Raw genomic sequence first — 6,970 nt, forward strand, 5'->3', positions numbered from 1 at the left:
AAACTGCCAGGGGAGTCGATGCGATTTGGGTGATTGTGGATAGGCTAACAAAGAGTGCACACTTCCTTGCCATTAGCGAAAGTTCATCAGCAGAGAAGTTGGCAGAGTTATACGTGAGAGAGATAGTATCTCGGCATGGAGTGCCGATCTCGATTGTTTCGGACCGCGATGTACGTTTCACTTCCAGGTTCTGGAAGAAATTCCATGAGGAGTTGGGTACTAAGCTGCATTTTAGTACCGCATACCATCCCCAGACCGACGGTCAGAGAGAGCGGACGATTCAGACATTGGAAGACATGCTTAGAGCGTGTGTGTTAGACTTCGGGGGTAGATGGGATGCGCATCTGCCGTTGGCTGAGTTTTCCTACAACAACAGCCATCATTCGAGCATTGGTATGCCACCTTTTGAGTTGTTGTATGGTAGGAGGTGTCGAACTCCCATTTGCTGGGGAGAAGTGGGACAGAGAGTGATGGGCAGTACAGAGATTGTACTTCAGACGACCGAACAGATTCACCGAGTGAGGCAGAGGTTATTGACCGCCCAGAGCCGACAGAAGAGTTATGCGGACAGACGCCGGTCCGAGCTCGAATTCCAGGTCGGCGACTTCGTTCTCCTAAAGGTTTCTCCTTGGAAAGGGGTAATTCGGTTCAGGAAGAGGGGCAAATTGGGGCCCCGGTTCATAGGTCCATTTCGGGTAATTGCAAGGGTAGGGCGGGTAGCTTATCGGTTGGAGTTGCCAGTGGAGCTGAGTCAGATTCACAATACCTTCCACGTATCACAGTTGAGGAAGTGTATAGCCGAGGAGGCAGCAGTGGTTCCGTTAGAAGATATTCAGGTGGATGCGAGCCTGAATTACGCCGAAAGACCAGTAGCTATCAGGGATCGGAAGATCAAGGTTCTACGAAACAAGGAGATACCTTTGGTGTTGGTTCAGTGGCAACATCGGAAGGGATCGGAGATGACTTGGGAGCCGGAAAGAGAAATGCGGGAGCAACATCCGGAGTTATTCGCAGAATGAGACTTCGAGGGCGAAGTCTAGTTCTAGTGGGGGAGAGTTGTAACAGCCCGAAATTTCAGGTATTTCTTTAAATTATTTTTGGGGCACATTTAGGAGGGGACTCGGCGAGTTGGTGCATGACTCGCCGAGTAGGGCCATGGTCTTGGTCGCAGTCGCAAATACGCGACTGGACTCGACGAGTCCAAATAGGGACTCGGCGAGTCGACGCTGATTCAGCTGAACCCTAGCCGTTTCATTTCTGAATCGTATATAATGATCTTATGGCCGTCATGTCGCGTCTTTTGGCCGATTGAAGATACCTTGAGAGTTGGTGGGCATCTGGAGCAAGAGTGAAGGCTAGAGGTAGCTTGAAGAGATTGTTAGACAAGGAGGGGCAAGGTGGTGATCAAAGGAATCGAGTACTGGAAGTTTGGGGCACAGGGAACACGTTTCCAGGTAATCTTCGGATCAAAATCTGTAGCTTTTACGTTGTATGCGAATTTAGGGTTTAGGTAACCCATTTAAGGAATTGTTAGATTATCCTGTTGTTATAAGTGTTTAAAAACCCCTGTAATAGTATATGTGAAAGTCCAGGAAGCCCCATATCTATATACTTCGAAATCATGCGAAATACAGGAGGCAGCGGATTGACTGCATGGCTAGGACTCGCCGAGTTGTTCTTCAGACTCGGCGAGTAGCTTGAAGATTCACTAGGACTCGCCGAGTTGTTCTTCAGACTCGGCGAGTAGCTTGAAGATCTACTAGAACTCGTCGAGTCGTTCTTTAGACTCGGCGAGTGGAGTCGGGGTGCCTATACTCGCCGAGTTGCCCTTTGCACTCGACGAGTCTGGTCAAGATTGACCGTTGACCTGCATGTAACTTAGTAGGGTCAGTTGTCTTGTTTGATAAGATCATTAATAAAGGTATGTGGTATTATAGGGAACCTGCGGATTAGCGGATCGAGTGCGAGTAGCTCGGAGGGTTTATAGCTTGCATACTACGAGGTGAGTCTTCTCACTATACTTCACCCGGAAGGGTTTGACTGCGAGACCGGAAGGTCGTATGTGTTATATTTATGCTATGTCTAGAGAGGTAGATGCTTTATATGTGATGAATGCTTATATGTGATGTATGCTTATACGGGCCGAAAGGCGAGACTTAATGTGATAGAAAGAACGGTATGATGTATGACTTATGTGTTATGTGCGTTATGTTACATGTGATATGTTTTATACTACTATGGGCCGGAAGGCAAAATACTATGAGCCGGAAGGCAAATTAACAAGGGCCGGAAGGCGATATGTAACGGGCCGGAAGGCGATTATGTTACGGGCCGGAAGGCAATGTTATGTGGACCGAAAGGTCCGGGCCGGAAGGCGTATGTGGGTAAGTCGTATACTGGGGAACTCACTAAGCATTTATGCTTACTAGTTGTTTTCATGTTTTTCAGGTACTAGTGATGACCGTGGGAAGGCGCCGGCGTGACACGTACACACTGCCACTGTTGAAGATCCTGGAGATTTATTTTTTATACTTTTGAAATGAACTCGGAATAAACCCTTTTGTCGAATAATGATGTTTTGTTTTAAATGAAAAATTTATTTGAAAATTTGAGCTGTTACATAGGTTGGACATGAGTACAACCTACCATGGATAAACTGATGGGCAGAGTGAGAGAACCATTCAAACACTAGAAGACATGTTGAAATCCTGTCTAATCTACTCTGGTAAGGCATGGGATACCTATTTGCCACTGGTCAAGTTTTCATATAACAACAACTGCCACTCTAGCATCAAGGCTGCCCCGTTCGAAGCCCTTTATGGCCGTAAGTGCATATCACCTCTGTGATGAGCTGACGTGGGTGACATGCAGCTAGCTAAGGGACAAGTCCTTGATAACACTCTCACTGGTCCTGAACGCATTCGAGAAACCACTGAAAATATCATACGAATCCTAGAACGATTAAAAGCCTCTAGAGATAGACAAAAGGGCTACACGAACAAGAGGCAAAAACCCTTGGAATTTCAGGTTGGTGACCGTGTTCTACTGAAGGTCTCTCCCTGGAAGGGTATGATATGCTTAGGGAAGTGTGGAAAGCTAAACCCAATGTACAGTGGGCCATTCGAGATTCTTTCTAGAATCGGCCCAGTAGCTTACAAACATCGTCTACCACAAGAGCTTAGCAACATACATTCCGTCTTTCACGTGTCAAATCTTAAGAAGTGTCTATCCGACGAGACTTTTGTAATTCCACTCGATGAAATCAAGATAAACGAGAGTCTTAACTTTGTGGAAGAACCAATAGATATCATGGATAAAGAGGTCAAACAAACGAAACAAAGTCGCATACCAATAGTGAAGGTTCACTGGAATGCCAAGCAGGGACTTGAATTCACTTGGGAGCGAGAAGACCAGATGCAGCAAAAGTACCCGCATCTCTTTCCTAGTCCATGATGTATTCATTTTAAAAAGAATTTCGGGACGAAATTACCTCTAACGGGGCGATAATGTGACAACCAGATACTTTCCAAGTTAACAAAAGTCAAATCCATTAAATAAAATTTTGAATTTTATTCATGTCGTAAAGTTCGTAAAGGTAAGAAAATAAGTTAGAATATATATAAGTAATGTCTATATAAGTTTTCGGAATGAAATACACACCAAAACCAAGATTTTTCCTTGGAACCGAAAACCCTCGCACAAGAAAACCCTTTATTGGCCGAAGACTCTTTTTCGGATGAAAACCCAACCGTTATATATGTTTTTCCTTAAAAACTTAGTCATTTTATCACATTTCCACTCGAAAACACTCTCATTTTGCTCCCAAGGATCATCTAAGAACATTCATACCTTTAAGTGAAAACCATCAAATCTTCATATTTTCACCAAGAACAGCATGAACAACATTCAAATCTTCAAGTGGCCAAAAACTCTAACACCCGAGAACTCGTTTTCAGCCGAAAACTCTCCAAGACCGAAAATTGATTTTGGTCAAGGGATATTAGTGAAGGACAAACCAAAACCCCTCTTCCACACTTGTACAATTCTTGATAATCATTCTTAACATGAAATAAGTGTTGTCTAACACTTTAATTAATGGTTTGGATAATTTAAATACAATTATGTGTTTAACTATTATTAGGATACCCTTAATTCCACGAATGTTAACCCGATAATCATCTGTATGGAACCACTATGCTTACACAAACACATACTAAAGGTGAGTTCATACCCCTATATTTTCACTATTTACAATGATTTCAGGGGGGGGGGGGTACAAGTAAAACCCAAGGACTTTTGTGTTTTTATACAAATGTTTTCAAACAAATTCAAAACCTTTGCAATTAATTTAACCTAGTATTTACTACATTCCATCTAAATATTCATATAGATTAACCCTTTTGTAATATGTCGAGCATAAGGGTATTTTCCTTCATAAAACTAAATTGCAAAAGTTTTCAGTACAGTACAATTAAACTATAATTGTTATTGGTATAGTTTGGGTACACTACATCACTATCACTGAGTTCAATACATGAAACAAGAACACACAACCAAAACTACAACAAGCATAATTTGGGACATAATACACTATTTTACAAATTCAAGAAACACTATTCAGAAACAAAAATATAAACTATAGTTGGTATAGTTTATGGAACACTACTATAATACATTGACACAAGTTTACACTACTAAATAATTATTTAATTATAATTATTTTACATTACAATATACATTACTACAAGATAATACATACAATTTCCATGTACAGAACACTACAAAACTTGTAGCACCTGGTTCTTGGTACGTATTCTTTTTAATTAACTCTTTAAATATTTGCATTTTTGGCCTTGGACTCGGCGAGTTGAAGGACCAACTCGCCGAGTAGAAGCGAGATAAGATGTGAGACTTAAGTGGTGGACTCGGCGAGTAGGTGTTGTTCGGACAAAAACCCTAATCCGAGGGTTTCCACCCTATTTAAGCAATGTTATGACGGCCATATTGTCCCTAATGCTCCCCAAAACACTTCTCATTGAAACCCTAGCCGTTTGTGCTTTTTTGAGGCCATTATTAGTGTTCTTGTGTGGTTGTTAAGCTTAGAAGGAAGGAAGGAGCTTGGAACTTGAGTTGGGACCAGTAGATCCAGGGATTTTACTTCATTTTCAGCAGCTTCAAGGTATAATGCCCCTGTCTTGACTCATCTATGTCTTTAATCATCTTTAACTTGGGATCTCTTTGGATTTCTAAGTCATATTTCGGATTTGGGAGTGATGAGTGGGTTTTGAGTTCAGATCTGGACCTTAAGAGGGGTCTCATGGCATAAAGGTGCCAACTTTAGGGCCATGAGAGCCCCATGCACATTGTAGGACACTTTATATGGATTTTTGAGCTAAAAACCCCATGCATGTGCATCAAGTTTGGAACTTTATGTAAAAAGTGAACATTAGGAGGCCAGATCTATGGTTTTGATGTGTTAGATCTCATTTAATCGATTGTATGAAATTGGTCAAGATTGGACTCAGCGAGTCCGTTCTTGGGACTCGGCGAGTCCAAGGCATAAAGTCCCATAGCTGTTAAGGTTCTAAAGAACTTAGCTGGGTGTTAGAAGGACTGTAGAAGGTCAGAAAGGGTGACCCAATGTTCTGGACTAAGCCATTGTTCTGGATATTCATGGGACTCGGCGAGTGCATGAGCAGACTCGGCGAGTCCAAGGCAATCTTCTTGTGGATAAAGATGAACTCGATGAGTTGTTTATACAAATCGGCGAGTCAAGGACATGACATGTTTATCAGTTGAAGATGCACTCGACGAGTTGTTCATACAACTCGGCGAGTCGGATGAAGATTCAGTCGATGTCCAATTTAGAAGGAAAACTCGTCGAGTCATCGCCTAACTCGACGAGTAGAGACGAGTGTAAGAATAAATGGAAGGATAGGGACTCGGCGAGTCAGGTCAACTGGTAGTTAACTTTGACTTTGACTTGATCGGGGGTAAAATGGTCATTTTTCCCTAATGACAGTTAGCAGTGTTTGACAGACTGTTTTGTGGGAATTACAGTTGGAGGATTTCCGGAGCAGCAACAACAGATAGACAGTTCCTGTGCAGACCAGCAGCTACTTCGAGGTGAGTTACCTTCCAGTAGCAGTGGGTCTACGACCACAATAACGACCCATTAGTAGGAGTTGTATGATTATATGATTGTCTATGTGATATTCATCTGGGTTTGTTATTACCTGATTTTTGATTTCCATACAAACTATGTATCGAACAAGATGTAAATACAATGTTTATCAATGTAATGGTTGTGTTTTCTTTGATTACTATTATGAAATGGTTGTGATATTGTACATGATGTCCTCCGCCCCCGAATGTTTCCGCCGTTCCGGTTTGGGGGGGTGACTAGAGATATCCAAAGGACTTCTGTGGATAGCCGATGAAAATACACCGCTCACTACGATGTTCGAGCTTGTCGTGAGTCTCTCATCTTATGAAAGCCTCACATCCCTAAACCTTGATATGTGCCAATGAGGGACCATTCCATGTCCACATCTCGTGAGGTGTTTTAGCAACCTTCTTTGTCGGGACTAGATTTAGGATATGGGCGGCAGTCTCTAAGGCATACCCCCAAAATGAGATAAGTAATGAAGCTCGACTCATTATGGAAGGAACATGTCCAACAAGGTTCGATTACGCCTCTCAGCCACACCAGTCAACTGCGGTGTCCTAGGTGGCGTTAATTGCGAAACTATTCCACATTCCTTGAGGTAGTCGTGGAACTTGATACTAAGATACTCACCACCTCGATCGGATCGGAGCATCTTTATCTTCTTGCCTAACTGATTCTCCACTTCTTTCTTAAACTCTTTGAACTTTTCAAAGGTTTCTGACTTGTGCTTGATTAAGTAGATATACCCATATCTGCTATAATCATCAGTGAAAGTCACATAGAATCGGTTCGCATCCCTTG

Source organism: Lactuca saligna, chromosome 7 (assembly GCF_052625555.1).
Source record: "Lactuca saligna cultivar CGN05327 chromosome 7, ASM5262555v1, whole genome shotgun sequence".
In the NCBI taxonomy this organism is placed as follows: Eukaryota; Viridiplantae; Streptophyta; class Magnoliopsida; order Asterales; family Asteraceae; genus Lactuca; species Lactuca saligna.